Raw genomic sequence first — 20,852 nt, 5'->3', positions numbered from 1 at the left:
TGCTCCAGCCTTCCCTGGGCTAGGAATGAGCTTATGGGGGCTGTTCCTTATTCAGTTTTGCCTGTCCTTCTCAAGGTGGGTGCAGAGACGGCTTAGCCACAGGCGATCTGCCCTGCTCTCCCTCCCTGAGCCTGCGCAGCCCCCGGGGGTAGGGGCAAGCTGTCCCTAAGTGCTCCCAGCTGCCTCGGCCACATGGCTCACAGATGCCGGCGCAGTTCAGGCAGCGCTGCCAAACCCACAGTGACAGGTTATTGGGTTCCTACAAACGTTAATGTGATGTTTACTGCTCACACCGAAGTGCCACATGGGCTGCAAGCTGTTTCCTCTTGGCCGAGAGCTCAGAGGGAGACAACCCCAGCTGCCTGGTGAGCAGGGACATCTTCCCCTGCTGCCGACCAAGCAGGGCAATAGCACGTGTTTGCTTTTTGTTTGCAGAGAACTCCTGGCAGAGATGCATCAACTTTATCTCAGTTTCTCACAGGAATCTCTTTCCTGTAGGCACTATTTGAGGCAAGGGTTTAGAGGTGGAAGTACTCTCAAATGAACAGTCTTGAAAAAAAAACCAAGGACATCTCAGCTCCCTGACTTTTCAAGGAGCACAGAGACTGTCAGTCAATCCTGAACAGATACGAGCCTTCCTTTAGCAGCAAATAACCTCACAACCTGACATTTGACCCCAGTCTAATTCTCCTGGACAACTTTCAAATCCTTTTACAAAGATTCCTGATCTTCTCACTGCTCTGCCAAAAAGATCACTGGGATTAGTAAAGGTTGGGTGAACTGAGTAGACAGAGGAAAGCAAGTGCAGCTGATTTCCTGGCTCATCCCAACTTACTTCTCGACCTGTTAATTGCTCAGCAGTGCAAACAAGCAGAAAGCAAACAGCTTCTGCCAGAGGGAGGGCTGCAAGCTTACCTAAATTATTTGGGAAAGAGAATCCCTTCAGAGACCCTGTTTTCCTGACAAAGCAAGCTGAAGATTTGTAATGAAAGGAAAGCATCCCATTGTGGTTTCTGCACTGAGGCTGCCATCATACAAAAACATGAATTTGAGGTTATTAAGAAATTGTTTAACAATCCCTCAAATAATCTATTAAATCCTCCTACAAACCTAATATTAACATTTGAGAATGTATCAGCAAAAGATTTGTATTTAATCAGCAGTGAAATATTTTAGGACTAATAAATTTAACCTTCAATAGTACTATGGCATTCATTAAGAACAACTGAATTCATGTTTTGGTAGTCTGAAATTGTTACATTAAAAATTTTGGTTTAAAACTTCTTAATCTGTTTTTTAACCTGGCAAAATTATGTTGTAGGAAACCCTACGGATGCAAGCAATCTGGTCAGAACACCCCTCCCAAGGATGTGGTTGATTCCCAGTTGTATAACGTCTCCAGAGGTTCTCTCCTTCTTGGACAACATGCAGGAGCCATTTGAATAACCATAATTTAAACTAAAATCCTCATTTAGGACCTCATTGTGCCAGGGCCTGAGACTCTGTCCTTCTGTTTTTCACAGGTTTGAGATTGGCAGAGGTGCTTCCAGGTGTGACTTTCCCTGAGAGCCTCCTGAGAAGATGCATCCTGTTCTGCTGCAGGAGTTAATATTGGGGTATAGAGGAAAAGTAAAACAGCCTCTGAGGGTGATAAATAGACAATCAGGAAGGTATAATTTGTATATAAGGCATTCATACACATTCATTTCAGCTCAATACCTAATCTGACCTCTTTAACTCAAAAAGCATCACCCAGGTCAGTATTTCAGTGAGATACCAGGTTGGAAAGAACCCAGAAGCTCACTGACACTTGCTGTCCTCTGGAGAATGGCTAGAAGGACAAACAGGCACTCTGAAATACTATTGGTCTTCTTTGGAGCCACTATCAAAAGACACATTTTAATCATTGATCTACGAGACTGAATTCTTTCCTTTACCACTTGAATTCATATAACCCTTTGTAGATCTGGCCAAATTCAACTTTGGTAATTACATTTTCCAGAAGCAGAGTAGGCTTAAATCAATAATTAAACAAAAATTAGTTAGCACTTTTGATTTACATTGCATTTTTGAATGTAGACTTACTGAAAGCTGACATCATTTATAGACATCTCCTTCAAGCATGTTCAGCCTAAACTATAATTTAAATGAACTGGGAAAAAAAATTGCTTCTATAAGTTAAATCAATATGTCATGAATTGACATACTGTATTAAGCAGGGCAAATAAAATTGGATAGAGCAATTATACATCCTGGAGTACAAGGTGACTGCTGTGTTCTCTGAAACTCAATATTTGCAGCTTAATGAGTGCTGAAAAGTCGAACAGGTCTGGATAACTCAGTGGTCTGCCTTTATTTTCTGAAAAGGAAAAGCATCCTTACTTTGTATCCCTGTGGTCTGGATTGCTCTGAGGGACTTCATTTAAAAATGCAACACAGTTTCTCTCCAGAAAACATCACATTTTCATGGGTTAGGATGTTTTACCTGTTTTGGGGGTTTTTTGTTTGGGTTGGGTTGGGTTGGGGTTTTTTTGTTTGTTTTTTTAACATTCAGTGCAAGTGGTTAGCTCTGATGAGCTTATTAAAGCAATGGCATAGATTACTCAAATTTTTCACATAGTTGTATCTTTCTGAAATACCTCACTTAGCTGTGCCTGAAGAAATTAAATCACAACTTTTCTAATTCTTTAGCAGCATTCACAATTGATTTGTCATAGTCATAGTCAGGGACAAATAAATGATATATTTGTCTTAAATCATAAGTCTCTTAAATCATGCAGTTTCTTACACCTGTGATAAAATTCAAAGTGTGCACTGTACTGCACATATGAGCTAGCTTTAATTTTGTTGAAAGGCATGATAACAATGCACTGAAACCTATGCCCTGTTATCTTCAAGCTGTCCAAGTCATCTAAGCCCCTGGCTGCCTGGAAAAAGGCACGGAAATGAAGTTCTTGTTGTTTTATCTACACTGCTGTTGTTACTGTGATTGAGCTTGTACTGTTATTGAATTGCTTGAACTTGCTATTATCATTGAATTAGTGAGGTTAAGCCTGCTTGGATATGCCAGCATATACAGCAATTACATCTGTGGTTGCAATGTAGACATAAACTTTGTGGGTTCAGGGTCAGTAATCTGTGATGATTTTCCCTCTGAATGATTTGCACTTGCTGCCTTCTTGGTCTGATGGTGATGGCCCTTCTAGACTCATCACTCTGGGCCAGTCCAGGTCCCAGGCTTTGCACACCATGGGATTTCCACTCTTCGTTTCTGTTCTTTTACTAGGCAGCAAACAAATTTCCCAAATGCCCAGTTTTAAATAATGTCTGTGAAGTCCACCTGCCACAGAGGGGGCCTGCATGTGTAAAGATAGGAGGCAAAAATCCTGATGAGGGTCCACTAAAACAGAAATATGCAAGTAGGGGCCAATTTCTGTAAAGAGGCTTCTGAGCTCAGTGCACCATGATTCTGCTGAAAAAGAGCAATGTTATTTGAGAAAACAGCAGCAGAGGGTGAGAAAAGAGGTGACTGGAGGTATCTGAAACCTGTCAGGGGTGTGAACTGTGGGGCGTGAACAAATTCTCACCAGCGTGTACACCCTATGAGCTAGGATAGCAGTCAGAGGGAAGATTTCAGCCCACATCTAACCTCCAAGTCCTGTTCTTGTACTCAGATTTCAGTTCTGAAGGGGATTTTAAAAATATATTTAAAAGAAAATTATTGGAGACTGTTGTATAACATGCATTTTGGATTGCAGATATAGACTAAATGTTGGTATTTTCTAACTTCTGAGTGACTGAATTATCACCCTTCTAAAGCTCTCTTAATATAGTTAGTGAATGTAATTAGATCGCAGGGGCTGACTGAAACATCATCACAACTGCATCACAAGTAGAGATGCTCAGCTTTGTGGCCCCTAATTGCATATCTCTCTATATATCAGCCAGGCTTTTTTAATTCAGGTTCCCCCCATACTACCCATGGTTGATCCAATCAGTTTTCTGAGAGTTTCTCTGATGTTCTGCAACTGACAGCACAAGTAGCAATGTTAATGTTATTATAGGCAACAACAGGAAATGTCACAAGAAAGAGATGAAAGGCACAAGATAAAATGCAGTTGGGAGGAGACGTAGGAGCCAGATTCCTCTTGCTCCCACTTGTTGTGTGCTGTACTTAACTAAGCAGGGGGGACAGTACAAAAAATTCAAGAAAGCTTGGAGTAAAAGCATCTAGAAGACAGTAGTGGAATGAGGACCATCAGAGAGAGCTACCTTCTCCACCCAAGACACATTATGAAGCAACTGAGGATAAGATGGGCCACTTTTCAAGGCTGATCAGCTCCCCCACTGTATCCACTAAGACTGAGGTGAACGTTTTGGGAGAGCACAATTTGTCACTAGCAGCTGGATGCGTTACATATAGGACACAGAACAATCAGGGGGCTGAGCAGGTACCAACCCAACTACTAGTAGGTTCCTCATTCACTTCCATGCCAGTAGAGTACTAGTTCCTTTATAGAGGGTGCTTGAATAAGACGTTACGTCTTCTCACACATCTCTGTACCTGTATATATGCAACTAGATAAGTGATTCTGCAGAATCTGAGTCACAGTAGAAGAAACTTCCCAAGCTTATATACCGGATATATTTTATGCAGTGCTTGGTGTTCTGAGAAAACTTAAGAATCACTGCTTTTGAGCTCAATGGCTAACTGCAACCAAATGTGGTGGTAAGGTACACGTTTAAAATATTGTACAAGATATATAAAAAACAAGATCTCATGGAAAAAAATTCAATCCCTTCACTTCCCTGATGAAAAGATAGGCAGATTTCAGGTGTTACACATACTTTTAACAACTGCTTGCTGGGTACCTGGAAGGTATCTTGCCCTCAGAGGGAGATGTCACAAGGGCCAGACAAGGTAACTAAGACTATTGTAAGCAGGAAGGGTTTAGGAGTATAAGGCTTTATTTCTCCTACTGGCAGTAGAATGAATAACTGATTTTTCCTCTCACAGACTACTGAAGGCTCCTAACAATGGCACCACTTGAAGAGGAAATAAAAAAAAGGAGTCCATCTCAATGCCTGTTCAGCAAAGATGCAAGCACTCTAAGTAAGCCTGTGTTGTTCCCCCTAAGACTTTGACCACCTGCAATCCCAGGGAAAGAGGCAGTCGATGCTGACAGCCTCTTAGATTCAATACTTTCACAGAAAATTAAAAGGTTTGGGGAAAGGGCTGTCAGTAGTTCACTAGCACAGACAGCAGCCCTACTGCAGGGATGGGAAGGACATGTGGTATCCCAGATCAGTGTTTCTCTACTACCTGCAAGAGAGCTGCTTTTCAATGGGCTTAAACCCAATGCCTTAGGCATTCACAGTTCTTCCTCTTCCCAGGTGAACTACACAGAAATGGAGAAAAGGTGAAGAAGAGAAGAAGACTAACTTAAGGAAGACTAACACTATATGGAGATATTGCATTATCTTCAAACCATACATTATTTACCCAAGGTGTTCGTAGTTAAGGTTTTATTTCAAAGAAAAGCAATCAATTTCAGGAATGAAAATACACAGCTGGTGCTTGTAAATAGCCTTAAGTCTACCCTGTAGTGACACCTTGAGGGGAAAACATTAAAAATAAATAACCAGAACATGCGTTTCAAATCAATGCTAAAGAAACAGGAACTATAGGACTACCTGGTTAGACAGCTCCCTGGTTTCCTGGAGCAGCTCATGACGAGGTGGGGCTTTATGATTACCACTCCTGCCAAACAGCTTTCTGTTTACCACCTCTCAACTTCTCCTGTACATGTTCCATATTTCTACAGTCTCATTTTCCTTTCTCTTTTTCCTCTTCTTGAAAGATACAAGTATTTCATGATTTTCGAAAAATATTTTGGATCAACACTTGGTTTTGACATTATTTCTGCAATTGAAAATTACCTTTTTCAGAAGAGGGCTCCTCATACTCCTTATAAATTGCTCAGCCTCCTAGAGAGCAACAAAAGGCTTCAGGGTAACCTGGAGCTGGCATTCCCATGGTAGTCTGGTCTGGCAGATTTGGTTGTGGGGTCAGACTGGTGCTTGCAGCCATAGGAGGGCTAATTGGCTCTTGTTCCTCTCCTACTCACCAGCCTTTTCCTTCTGTTGCACGCTTAAGGCTGGTCATACATACAAACTCTTACAGAAGCTTTTATCCAGACATGATCCAAGAATGGCACCACAGATATGCTCCTGGAAAAGACCCCCATTTAAGGCTGTGTGGTCTCATCTCTTCCGAGTGCAGAGGCAGACGTCCGGGGAAATGTCCCTGTTTCACCAAACTACAGTGGCCATCCTTCTAGGGTGTCTGGGGGATTGTTGGTTATGAATAAGAACAGCTGCAGATGACCACTGCTCCTTACAAAGGGCATTCATACAGAAATTAATACTGGCATAAGGCTTCTATAGGTGTGAGATGCACCTCTGTTCTTTGTGGTCAAATAGCAGGTCAGCACTAAAAATGCTTTATAACTCCTCCAGTGGGGCTTTGGTCCAGTGAAACTCAACAAAGGCAAATGCAGGGTTCTGCACCTGGGGAAGAATAACCCCAAGCAACAGCACAGACTGGTGGCTAATCTGTTGGAAAGCAGCTCTGTGGAGAAGGACCTGGGGGTTCTGGTGGGCAGCAAGCTGTCCATGAGCCAGCTGTGTGCCCTTGTGGCCAAGGTCAATGGTATCCTGGGGTGATTGGAAGAGTGTTGCCAGCAAGTCTAGGAAGGTGATCCTGCCCCTCTACTCAGCTCTGGTGAGGCCACATCTGGAGTGTTGTGTCCAGTTCTGGGCTCCCCCCTTCAAGAAAGACATGGAGCTCCTGGAGGGGGTCCAGTGGAGGGCAAAAAAAGGTGATTAAGGGGCAGGAGCATCTCTTATGAGAAAAGGCTGAGGGATCTGGGCCTGTTCAGCCTCAAGAAGAGATGACTGAGAGGGGACTTTGGTGGTGCTGAGCACTAGGACAAGAGGCAACAGGCAGAAACTGATGGACAGGAAGCTTCACCTGAACATAAGGAAGAACTTCTTTACTGTGCAGGTGACCAAGCACTGGAATAGATTGCCTGGAAACGTTGTGGAGTTTCCTTCACTGGAGCTATTCAAGAACTGTCTGGATACAATTCTGTGCCATGTGCTCTGGGATGACCAAGCTTGAGCAAGGTAGATCAGATCATTGTGATCCATTCCAATCTGACCCATTCTGTGATTCTGTTTCAGGGACCAGGTTACACAGCAGGGTTTGTGTAGCTCACAGGCTTCATACTTTGTGAGTAAACACAGTTGGTTTGAATTCAGCTTGGGGGAAAGGGGAGAGACAGTGCTTTAGAAATGCTGCTATCATGTACAAAGCAAGAGATAACACTGTGTGCTTTTGCTGGAGAGATAAAGGGCATGGGCACAAAAAATTTGTACATTAGTTGTTACGTGCTCTGGCATACTAATATGAATTAATTTTAATTTCTCATCAGTATGTTTAATTTGTAAAGCTTTAGAAAATGCAATTGATGTCATTTGGGAAGAGCACATACTAAGAAAATTAGAGTTTTTGAGTACAAAATTCATTTTAACCCTGCCTGTGGAACCGCTCCTAACCTTCATATTTAAACTATCTCAAATGTCAAAAAATATCTTAAAATACAATTAAAGTGAAGGTTTGTGAGTTCAGTCAAATAACATAGTCAGTACATTGTTTACTGCTGCACATATGAAATTCCAGAAATTAAATTATATTCAAGACAGATGGTGTCACCACAGCAGTCGTATGTGTCCTGTATATGCTGCCACTGGGATAATGGGAAATATTTTTTCTATTCACTGCAACATTAGTCTCAATTACCTTCAAATTAATTTACCAACAATAACAACAACAACAAAGAAGTCAATTTATTCTTGGTTTGCACTTACAAACCACAACAAATGATCCTGTAAGAAGTTAATCAATAATTATAGATCATTATGGGATTCAACAGGTCAACACATTGCTGACAGGCCTCTCTAGGAAATCCCACATATGTGGAACAAGAACATTAGGCACCATTCTTGCCTTTCATATGCCAGTATCCTTCACTGGTCAGTAAATCAGCCCACTGGAGAAAATTAAAGGAAGGTATTTGATCTCATCCCAAATTACCCACCCTTTGGCACCAGTGATGCACAAGCTGCCTCCATGAGAGGCAGCTCACGTGGAGCCCAGTTTATTAGGTATATTTTTTCCAAAGCTGCCTTGGGAAACAGATAATACCTCTTCAGCTTGGTGTGAAGCCTGGACCAAACATACCAAACCCAAGCTTGGGTCAGGGCCAGCCGGGATCTGCTGGCACATGGTCCCTACATCTGAGCAAAGCATTACAAGCACAACTTACCCCTTTCCAGCTTGCCTGGCAGCTAGAGTTATTAAACCTGACCAGATGTGTATACTTGGATGGAAAATAGTTGTGTAAAACTTGGTGTAAGATAAAATGGAGGGGTAGATCATATTTCTTTACAAACATCTGCAAGAAAGTCAATGTTACCTATTCACAACCATTCCCCTATACATTTTGTTCACCCATTCTCTCATACCACACATTCACCAGCAACAAGATGTCTGTGCTCAGGCCTGACTTGGACCACTTGTGTATGACACCAAGGACAAAGAACAAAAGCTGCCAAGTCCTCCATTTGTCCCCAGAGTTCCTCTTTAGGGCCACACAAAATGATGTTTTGGACAGATCTCTTATGTCTGTTAAGAACAATCAGCTCTTACGGAGCAGTCCCTCATGTGAGCATCCTGTTAACTTCAGGTCTTTAATCGTTAGGCCAGGTTGCTGTTCATTGCTTCTTTTAACTTGTTAGGAAAATTTTCCTTGTGGGCTAATGGGAAAAAGTATATGTGCTATGTTATATGTGATCTGTTGCCATGTTGATGCCACCCTCTTGTTAGGATGCAGGGTCTGCTGGAGAGTCGGCTGGGATCTTTTCATAGAGCGGGTCTTCTGAGTTTGGTACAACAACCTTTGCTTCCATTTTACTACTGAAAAAAATGTGGGTTTTTTGAGGACAGTGTCTATGCATTTAGCCTTTATTCTGGTAGTTCTTCTGGTGCTCAATCACACTTTGTTCCTACTCGTCTTCATGTTTCTGTTACAAATCTCCCCATCCTTTGGGCTCTCCCAGATTCTGGGCAGACTCTACTTGAGAAGAGGCACAATACATGCACAGAGGTGGATGGTGAGGCTGTGTGCCTGGCTCCTGTCTTGTCCAAATGATCCAGGAAACCCTATCTGCTGGTAATGGCAGCAAATGATACTCCCTTGCCCGTGCAAGCCCTTTCACAGGAGGAGAAGCACTTTGCAATGAAAGAAATTTCAAGGTGCTCACAGGTATTAGGAGCTATGTTGAGCCTTAGCAAGGGGATCCCTGTAGAGCAACCTCCAAGTTCCCTTTGAATGGTGCAGCTCATGAGCCTTGGTCACCTCGACTGATAGGAGACAGCTGGGCTGTTTCCCAAGAACCTCCCTCACTGCTGGAAGAAGCTGGCCCTGGGAACCCCAGAGCTATGCTTGCTCCTGCAAACCCTTGTGGCCAGCTGCACTTGGCCAGGGTGGGCCCTCTTTGTTTATTTGTATGGCTTTCCTGGGGTCAGCTCTCAGTGACTCATCTTGGATTAAGTGCTGATGAAACTCTTCACCATGAGAAATGGGGTTGAATGACAGCCAGAACATGTTTTGATTTAGTTTGGTTTGAAGAAAGGAAAGATATGTTTCTTTATAACCATATATTTCTATCCAATTGGCTTTTATGCACACACATGGTACCCTATAAGCACCAAAAAGCTTTGACATCTGTGGTGCCTGCAGCACTTCAACACAGCCTTAAAAAAATTGACAATTGCCATTGTACAATTCAGCTCTGTATTACCAGATGAATGGAGCTCCAGCCTTCAGTAGCTATCATTTACAGTTTTATTTCAAGTAAAGACTACTGGGTAGGCCTTTTAAAAAGGAGTGAAAAACAGCTTTGAATTGTACAAATTGCAACAAATAGTGGCTAGTTGTATGTATGCAAGTCTGTGCCACAGGGAAGGTGGATATTACAAATGCTCTGGGATTCCATTTCATCCTTTTATAGTTGCTTTTTCCCCACCACTGCATCCTCTCCAGTAATGGTGTTAAATAATGCATATGTAATTTTGTTGTTTTATGATGTGTTTTGCTTCTAACACCGGACTGGGACTGTCTTTCCCTCCCTACCCTGAAATTCACAGTTGTAGATATAGAACTTCTGTCATTTGTTGCTGCAGTATTTGAATAATTAGAAAATATTGTTTGGAGCACATACTGCTTTTTCATTGGCCTCTCTTGACTGAATCAGATGGTCAGACACTGTCATGCCATCTGTAGTGAGCCCTGCAGGTGGATGTGCCATGCCAAGAGGTTTTGTTTGACAGACTTTATTCATCAGATGGGTTTGTAGGCAGCTCATTACAGAATGATGAACCTGCCTGTTTCTGGGTAATTATCAACTTCACAGTCCATTGGGTGAGATCAGCTCCCTTATAAGTGACTACTGGTTCCTGTAAAAGGGATATTTTTTTCTCTTGAGCTTTTTACTGCACCATTTAAAAGCAAACCATCATTTCAGAGACTTTAATCACAATTGTCTTTCAGTCTCCTGCATAGACATCTTCATTAAAAAAAAAAAGGAAAAAAAGTTACCAAAATATAGATAAATAGATGTACAATGTACTGATCAGCTTTGATAAATCCTTTGTTTCTGCTCCTAGCACATTCACACTATCAAAAAGATAGACCAAATCCTCTCTTCTGTTTCTTCAGTTGCTGGAGACCATCCACTGCATTCTGGGTACTGGTTTATTTTCAGAAGTTATTGGGTTTGTTTATAATTTTTACCATTTAGAGCTCAATTTCATAAAAAAGTGGATGAATAATTCCTTTCTTAATGTCTTCCTGTGGGTCAATGCAAGAGAAATGAATGCAGAGCAATAGGAAATTGCATCAGGAATGTTGTGGTGCATTGAGAGATCAAGTAAACAAAGAGACAGGTGTCACCAGATACAGCTCCCAAAAGCACTTCTTTTGCCAAGACAGGACCAGGGATGGTATTTTACACCTGGAGAAGCACTGAATTTGCTGGCATTGTAGCAGTCACACTATACACTCATGAAATTTGTATTCCAGGCTGGGTCAGCAATCAGGTTGTGACTAGTAAAGCATCAAAGAAAGCTGTATAAGGGAGGAAAAATTGCATCACTGGTGTCACTCATTGCACAGACTTGATGAAATCAGGTTTCTCACGCTGTGCTCTCTCAGCAGCTGGATGCTGTCCCCCCATGTGGCAGTGCTGGGGGGTGCCAGCCTGCAGCCAGCACAGGGGAGTTCTGCTGCTGTCCCTTCTCCCCACAGCACCTTCACACCCAATGCCTTGCCTGCTCTCCAGGGGTCACAGCCTCTCTCCCCACACTGCGGGGCACATCTTGCCAGGCAAGATATTCCAAGCCCTGGGTTGCACAGTCCCTCCTCACTCGGGGCTGACAGCAACACGATACACCCATAGGCACCAATCCCAAGAGGATACTTAGCTCCCTGCAGGACCATCCAGCCAGCTCCCACACTGCACAAATGCTGCTTCTCATGAATGCAGGTGAACCCACAAGGCTGATCCCTGGAGGAAATGCTTCTAATTGGTACTGAAAATTCTGTTAAAAAAAATGCATATTTGAGAGTGCAGCAGCCTGAGAGAGAACTCCTGATATGAAATCATAACAGGCAAAACAAAGCAATTTCTCTCTACAAAACGGGTTCTGTCTTCACATTACCTCTGCAAACAGAATGACACAATGGTGGGGAAAACACATCTTTGCAAAACACAAATATAGCAAAGGAATCCACAAACAAAATGCCATGCTCTTCCATTCAGAAATGGCAAAATGTCAGTTATGTAGGAGATAAAACAAATGTCCCATGCTATCTAGCTGGCTCTCCACCCCATCCACCGCAATGCAACAAGAGGTGTCTCGCGAAATGCTTATACATTATGTATATAAACTATGGTTAAAATAAAGTGAGAAATATTTTCTTTGGGAAAATGAATCTTATGACAATTAAATGGTGTTTCACAACTGTATAGTGATCTAATAAGGAGTTAACACATTAATTTACCCACAGTTAGCATCCATTTTATAACAGAGTTCTCTAATAGTAAGGATAAATTATCTGTCTTTAAAAATTATTCCAGCAGCAAGTTTGTTGCGTGAAATACAGCAGTGTAAATGATTAAGTGCAATTCCTGCTGTAGTCACTGGGTGGCATTTGGATGTGTTGGAAGACTTCAATTTTGGATGGCAAATGAAATGGAATATTGCATTTTATACAGAGTGATGAAATGTAAGCAATAGATCAGTGCCAGAAATAAGAATGTAGATGAATGGTAAGAATAGATTAATAAAAATTCTAGAATAAATATACAAAATGGGTCATTAAAATACTTTAAGATTGCTGTAAGGTGCTTGATGATAAGTAGTGTTATTAAGGCTAATCTCAGGATAAGCTTGTTATTGAGAGAACAGTAACTATTAGTCTTGTGGCCAATGTCCCACACTGGTCAGGTGGGTTCCCTTAGGCTCACACAAACCAGAGAAAAGCAGACAACCCCTGGGCTTCCATGATGACCCCAGGTAGCCCCAGGTGCACCAGGGTGGCCACATACAGTGGCAGTGTCAGTCATGTCAGTCTGTGATGCTGCTCCTGTGCAGGTCAGTCCATCCTTCCTTCCTTCAGTCATGCACATCCACCTAGGTCACTCATCACCAGGCTCAGAGGTCTGCAAAAACATAGCTGCCTCATCAAATGCAGTGAGATCACAGTGAAAGAGGCCCTACCAGTTAGGAAACAACCAGGCAGCAAGTCCTTCCTTCTGTTGCACAAACCAGTGCTTCCTACTGACAGAGATGTAAGTGTTGTTGAGCCCTCACGGTTCATGGACATATGAATTCAGTTGTTAAGAGGTGCCTTGGGTGCAGCATTGCTCTCAGCTGAAGAGAACACATATTTCAAATCTCCTGCTAACACTGCTGCATTCTGGTTCCAGCAAAGTATTAAAAAGACCATCTAGAAAGAGATCAAGTTTTGTTTGTAATTTGAAGGACAAAATCAAGGAAGAAAAAAATCTTTCAGAAAGAAAAACTATGTTTTGTGTACTCTTCAAAAAGAAGAAAAACTGGCTGCAAACTGTCTCCTTCACTTTGCTGCTAGAATTACTTCTAGACAGAAGGGAAGGGGGTTGGCAAATTTTTTTGTTTTAACTGCAGGTCTGGCAGTTCTTACCAGGAAAAAACAAGCACAATTCATAATATTGTGAAACTCTAGAGGAAAAAAATTGGGCAAATAAAATGCTATGAGGGAATTAAATATTTTTTCTACACACAAATACACCCTCCCTCATCTCTGATATGAAAGCCTGGGGATTTTTTGCCGAGCAACAAAGTACTAGTAAAGACTTAAAATTACAAAGCGTATGCCAGTTATTTCCCCATACAGTCATCTGTAGATATATGACTGTTGAGATGTCCCTTTCCCTAATATTTGCAAAAAAATGAACTACTGGATATAAGTCACTGTGTATTTATTCACCTGAACCAGTATGCTTTAAGAGAACAGCCTCTCAGTTTCCACCAGAAATATTCTTGCCATAATGCATATGTTATAAAGGAGCCTGTTTTATTTCCAGAGAGGAAGTTATTTATCAGAAAAAGTGGTCACAAGTCTATTATCAAGCCATTTATTTCCTCTGCCCCCTTCATCATTGCACCCCTTTTCCCAAACGTGCACTCAGGGACACGAACACTAATTGTTGAGTTAGTGAAGTTGCAGAATTATGATGATTGATACTGCTTTACCTCCCTTATGCTGGACTCTTTCTCTGGTGAGAAGCAAGAATTGAAACATGAGGTACATATAAAGGTGAGACAGCTGCATGAGAGCAATGCACTAACCTACTCACCACAAATGATTCTTCCTGCATCCTAATCATCACACACACACAACCAGTCTCCAGTCATGATGTCAAAAATAGTCCCTTCCTGACATATTTGCTCTTTGGTCTGCTGCCTGCATGCACCCACTGCCAGCTGAGTACTTCAGAAATGGATCCATCAACTAGTGCTGGGAACAGAAAGTCAGATGGCGGCACTCCATGTTCAGACTGGAAATGGAGATGTTTATTTGTCAACATTGCAAAGTTACACCTAACCATCCACCTCATAAAATATGATTTTGCTTCAGGTCTGACTCACAAAGTCTCTTAGCTGTGTCATTCCCAGCCTGGCAGCATCTGAAGAGCGTGACCATGCTGGGGCTGTCCAGGCTTGTGCGTTCTGGTCCTTGGTGTGCCAATCAATACACAGCTTTTACTCTGGGTCGCCAGTAAACTACTCCTAAACTGGGATCTGCTCCCCAGTTTGGTAAATTTTTTTGGATAGCTATGGCTGTAGGCAAGAAACTGAGACTGGTGGAGAAGAACAAGGACTTTTAAGAATCAGGATGTGTCAAGGGGGAAAACAATCAAAAATCACAGCAAAACCCAGATACTCTGTTACCAAGCTCAAGGCAATTCCACACATATAAATAAACCAGCAGTATAGTAGCCTGCCACCATCACTGTAGCAGTATATGGAGCTATTTATACATGCAGGAGCAGTATTTCTGCCACCACATCCCTGGAGTGTTACCTCTGGCTGTGACGTGACACCGCAGCCGCAGCTGGGGCCACCTCCCCAAGGAACATGAAGGCACTCAAGGCCACAGCCCATGGCAGCTACAGAGCATCCCCAGGGCCACCGAGTGCAAAATCACGGAGAAACTCTCCCAGAGAGGAGAATTCTATAATTCTATGAAAAGGTTGTCTTAAAAATCCCCTGTGCAGTTTTAAGAAAGACATCCACTGTGCACAGACACAAACAACCTCACTTAAGGCATCATCTCCTATTTTATGTATCCTCAAAGGCCAGCTGCAGACAGACGTGCTTTCAATGATTGGCATCTTAGTCTACCATTGATTATTAATCAGCAGGCATGCTGTAGGCTAAATGCAAATTGGCTAAAAACCAATTTAAATATAATTTTTCCCCCCTAAGAGTATTTGAAGGTTTATATTTTGCCAATTTCAAATAATATATTGAAATCACTTTTGCTTTTGGAAATAATACTTCATTTTTCAGGTATCAAATGAACTTCACTATTCTTTCTTTGGTGATATAGTCTTGGTTTTGTAATAGATGGATGTTAGAAATGGAGAAGCTTAGCACAGTTTACTGAGGTAAGGTTTGCTCTGATTCAGAATAGTTTGGTAAGGGATTCCAGCACAAAGGTGAGGTAAATCAATACACATCATCTGCAATAAAGATAACACTTGTAAGCCGATAAGGGAAAAGTAAATCCTGTTTTAATGTAGAAGAAACTGCTGAGGAATTTATATTCTTTTTTTTTTTTTATTAAGTCATGTGAGGTAACTATGTTGTTTAGAACTGACAGATGCCTTTGAAGCATTTTATCCGGATCAGCTATCTTGTAGAATCTTCTTAAGCTAAATAACAGAGTCTGTACTAACATCACTATCTACACAAGACCTCAGAAGTACATAAAGACTGCCTCAAAGCAAGGAAGCTTATTCCCAAATTGTAGTCTCACAAATCACCAAAATCACCTCGGCATACCCTACAGCCAGCTAGTTGGTGGCCTAATGCTTCTGTTCTTCATCTTTCAGACTCATAAGACAAATAGCTTTACTACATTCGTTATTACAGTAGCACTTCTTCACTTAATAGTACCTGTCACAGGGATGCTGCGTGATTTTTGAGTAGGAGGGTAATGGCCAGAAAACCCCTTATGTTTTACTCAAAAGAATTTGGTAATTCCTTCTGAAACTGTCTATTTGAATATCATTAAGGACTATTAAGCTTTCAAGTTACTCTTTGAGTCTCTCAATCTTAATGTTAGAAGTTGGAAACATGAACTCCTAAGCGTGTTTTTCCTCCTTTGTTATGATATTAAAAGGACTTGAACGTAAAATGAAAAAAACCCCATATAATATTTCTACTATGACTTGAAGAAGGAATGGTGCTTCATTGCTCTGAAATTAAATCTAACTCTAATGATTTCTCATAGTTTGAAACCAAAATCTGGTTTGCACTTCTAGCACAGTTTTGGCGTTCAAAGTACATGTATTTTCATACTTTTTCATTCAATCATCAAACTGTGCAGTTTGCCATGAAGATAGACAACCTGAAATATCATTATCACTGACTACAACAAGCTGTATTGTGTTACCTTGTTGAATATGGGCACATTACTGGTCAGCTTTTCTGCAAAAAAATTCAAATAAAATTGAAGCATCATATCTGTTGCCAATGTAAATATAAATAAGTAGGAACAGAGACTCAAATAAACTGTGACTAACTGCAAAATAAATGTAGGTCTGAATTTATTGCTGTGTTTAAAATTTATTAGTTGTCTGTCTTTAACTTCAGAAATTCAGCCAGGACATACCTACTTAAAAATTACACTAACTCCTGGTAAATGCCTGGGTAAAGGAGTAAAATATTTGTGAATCTGGGTCTGTGAAAGCCACTAACTCCCCTGCTAAGACAAAAAACAGGTTCTGAATCATGACAGTGATATGCAGACCTTGGAAGGTCTCAGGAAGGCTCACCACTGTCTTGGACGAGGCCAGGGTTTAACCTCAGGAGTGTAAGAGGTCTAAAAAGGAGTTCAGGCAGTGGAGAACAGGAGGCATTGCATTGGATCCCAAGAGATTTAAAAATTGACATGCAAGAGAGGAAAGACACCTACAGCTGTACACAGATGAACCATATGAAAACAAAATGCTGACACGTTAAAGATTTTGTGAATTTAAAGGCAAAGATTCTAATTTTTTTAGGTGTGCAGCAAAAATTAAATTCCCCAGTTGCAATGCTAGCATGGGGTTGTGTGGGGTGGGTTGAACAACCCATGTTAAGAGGGTATTAGAAATAGTGCTAGGCAAGATGATGGCCTGTGAATGTTATAGGCAGATGTGACAGATTAGCTGCATCACTGGGTACATTTAGCTGCATCACTGGGTACATTTACATTTACACAGATTAGCTGCATCACTGAGTTCAGGCAGTGGAGAACAGGAGGCATTGCATTGGATCCCAAGAGATTTAAAAATTGACATGCAAGAGAGGAAAGACACCTACAGCTGTACACAGATGAACCATATGAAAACAAAATGCTGACACGTTAAAGATTTTGTGAATTTAAAGGCAAAGATTCTAATTTTTTTAGGTGTGCAGCAAAAATTAAATTCCCCAGTTGCAATGCTAGCATGGGGTTGTGTGGGGTGGGTTGAACAACCCATGTTAAGAGGGTATTAGAAATAGTGCTAGGCAAGATGATGGCCTGTGAATGTTATAGGCAGATGTGACAGATTAGCTGCATCACTGGGTACATTTACATGTGTATGAGCTGGTTAATTTGCAACAAATTCTAATAACTTAAAAAAAAAAAAAACACCAACACTTCAGGTGGTGTGCTTAAGGAATTATTACTATAACCTCGGGCTATCCACAATAACTTAAGACATTCAAATCCTGGATCATTCATACTGGTAATGTGTTACTGTTTTAGACATGCTACTAATTTATAGAAGGTTAATGTGGCTTGTTGAAGAATTCAATTCACTCCAAGTGTTTTCAACAGCCAGTAAGAAAGAGTACTTACTGTAGAAAGAATCTATTTCAAAATGACAGGACTCCCCTGTTCTTCTTCCTCTTTTTGACTATAATATGTCAATTTATCAAGAAAATACACTAGTTTGCACAAACTCTTACCTCTTTGCTGGGAAAACAGAGTAGGGATTTATTCTTTCCTCAAGCCTTTTAAGTAATTTTTTTTTTGAGAAGATTATACAGTTTTTTATTTCAGTGGATTATCTAGTTATACTTCACAATATTTTCATGTGTGGGAAAAATACAATAAGCGGGGTTCATTTATTCATCTTCTTCAATTATTTCTGCCAAATCTATTTCATTGTTCCAGTCCCACAAAATATGAGGAAGTTTTTAAATTAGCAGTTTCTTTCTGACGTAAAACACCCCAGTACTAAAGTACCATGGATTTCATGGACTGGGTGAAATGCCTGTGTCTGTATGCATTCGGAGCACATTTTGAAAAAGTGAACTACTTTGAAAGGAACAAAACCAATATATTCTTTCCAGAAAACTACTAAAAGCTGACCTATAGCTAAAAAAATACCACATTTATTGACAAGGTGGTATGCACTACTGAGGTACTTTGCATTGCAATAGTTCACTTACTGCAAAAGTAAATGAACAGCTAAGGTATTACCTCAGGAATTTATTTTTTTCATTTCTGCATTTACACAGGCACTCTTCCATCCAAGTGGCAGGTAAACTCTGGAGTAAACTGAGATAATAAAATTCTGGAGTGTTTTAGTCAAAATATCACAGCAGAAACATCCTCTTCGAGCAACTAAATAGAAATCATGGACTTTGAAAAAGTTAGGGACATCATTAGGGAAAAATAATTCCAGTGAAACCGTCAGCATTACAGGATCGGTGATTATTCCCCACTGGAACATGCAATTACAGCTCTGTTCCTGCTGAGGTCATAATTACTGTTATCCATAGGGTGGTGGTTGTATTTACTTTCCTGTCATTAATTCACAGGCTGCCTTTGGATTGGACAGTGAAAGACAACCCCACTCTCACGTACAACATGACTGCTACAGTGACTCTCCAGCATGGGGAAGAATTCATAATCCAATGAATGTCATTACAAATAAGAATTAATTTTCACACGAGAATTCTTCTAAGAAAGTTCATGGGATCTTCAAATCCAACAGCTGCTCTCTGTGACTATTTTAGCCTATGCCGACAAACAAACAAAAGCTGACAAAGAGAAGATTGCTGAACTGGCCTGACTGTCTCTTTATCATTTCTCCTTACAGTTGTGTTGAAATAGACACAGAAATCCAGTGTTACACAATTTTCTCTGATTTCTCTGCTATAACTATCTTATGCAGCTGATCTATGGTAATTAAAGAAGCTGGTATATTATCTGCATTTGGACACATTTGAATGATTTGATAATTAGGAAATTTCATACTACTTTGAAAAAAGAAAGGAGATTCTACCAAAACTCCGAGAAATTCACTCCTTTCTGGATTTCTATAAAGCTTGTGTATTAACAATTCATATCCAAATATAGTTTAAAAATTCTGTTAGCATACTAACACATCCAGTGAGTGCTGAATTTTCCTAAGTGAGGTTGAGAAGAGGCAAAATTAAAGGAAAAGCTTAAAATGTTGTAAACAGCCTTAAAATCTACTTCCAACAAATAAAGTAGAATTAAGGAGCCTTAATTGCAGAAATGTTATGAAGTAAACAAACCAACAAACCTGCACAGCTTATCATCATAAACAGTCATGAAGTGCTGGGGAGTGCGGGTCAGGAGCAGAGAGGATATTTTTTTCTGTGTTACACAATTACTTGCTTGAGTGCCCCGGGCACATGAAAGCTTTATCCAGGTGTGCTTCGCATCAGGGACATGACTTTTAGCTGTAGATTCTATGATTTAGCAGAGTTATGTCCCTTGGAAAAGAAAATATACCTGTTTCCTACAGGACAAAGCAAGGCAAAGGTAATGTTTTTTGCATTAGAAGTGATTCTGTTTGGTTTTCAGTATTTGATCACTGGGGCGAGAGGGAGTGGGAAGCATGAAAGTACACAGTCAGTAGAGTCTGTGCAGAGGAAATAGTACAGATTACAGAAACAGCAGACTCCCACCAACCACGAATTTTGGAAGGTTTTGGCAGCTTCTGCTTTTCCCCTCATGCTTGAGAACATTTCAAAGGCAAGATTACAAAGGAAGACATCACATGTTCAGTTCGAAACTGTAACTGGGGCTCCGGGGAGCGGAGAGGGGGCAGGTACAGAGGCAGTGCTTGCTGTTTTTCAGGATTCACTTCAAAGCACTTACCTTTATACCTCTGTGTGTAGGTAAGGATCACAGCCCAGCAGATGATCCACCGCCTCTCCATTTAGACAATAAGGAGGAGGATTAGCTAACCTGAGACTGCGTTACCAACCTGTGCCCCTGACCTAAATACCACAGTTAAGCAACAGTGTTTTGTGAATGTAGGACTTGAGGCAGGAACTGGACTGATACAAACCTAGCACGTGACAGCCTTTGCTCTAATCAAGTGCTTTATAAACATGCAGCTCCAGTCTTGCACCTATGAATTATGAATTTCTCAATATATCCAAGGGGTAAGGTTGTCACACACCAGAAACCTGAGGTCACAGAAAAGACCAAAGTAGTATCACCTCCTTAAAGCAAGGTGACTAAAGACTTGCATTAAACCTCCTACTCTTTCGCTTTTCCTCTGGGAGGATTTTCTTGGTTAGAAACCCCTACTACATACTGATCAAGATGTTCACCTCCTTCTTACCCAGTGGCATGCCTAGAGTGCAGATAAGAAAATACTGGAAAAAAACCCATACCAACCTCCAAAGTAAACCAGAGTTGGCAACAACAAAATGCTCAAATCCCTGCCTTTACAACTGTTTGAGAATTTAAATACTTGCATTGGCAACTACTTTCCACCATTTAAAACTTCATCTCTCCCAGGAAACTAGAGAAGGGAAGAGAAGAAAACTACCACTATTTGGATATTCCTTTTGCCGAGTCTATCATCTTTGTTAATAGCCTCTAATGAATAACTCACTCAAGGATAAACATGCTGGCACTATTATTTTGTCAGCA

The 20,852-nt window shown here is 41.0% G+C and overlaps 1 long non-coding RNA gene across 1 annotated transcript in view; it reads right to left on the bottom strand.

Moving 5' to 3' along the window:
• Positions 1–20,191, bottom strand: part of LOC127474361 (uncharacterized) — a 51,993-nt gene extending 31,802 nt beyond the window's left edge. Inside the window, exon 1 of the long non-coding RNA XR_007905824.1 lies at positions 20,067–20,191. This is a non-coding gene — a long non-coding RNA (uncharacterized LOC127474361). The remainder of the gene's footprint in view (positions 1–20,066) is intronic.
• Between the last annotated feature and the right edge of the window lie 661 nt (positions 20,192–20,852).

Source organism: Manacus candei, unplaced genomic scaffold (assembly GCF_025592945.1).
Source record: "Manacus candei isolate 608988 ecotype Guabito, Panama unplaced genomic scaffold, ASM2559294v1 h1tg000041l, whole genome shotgun sequence".
Taxonomy (NCBI): domain Eukaryota; kingdom Metazoa; phylum Chordata; class Aves; order Passeriformes; family Pipridae; genus Manacus; species Manacus candei.
Note: the sequence above shows the minus strand (reverse complement) of the source record. Positions and strands in the feature narration are given on the sequence as shown.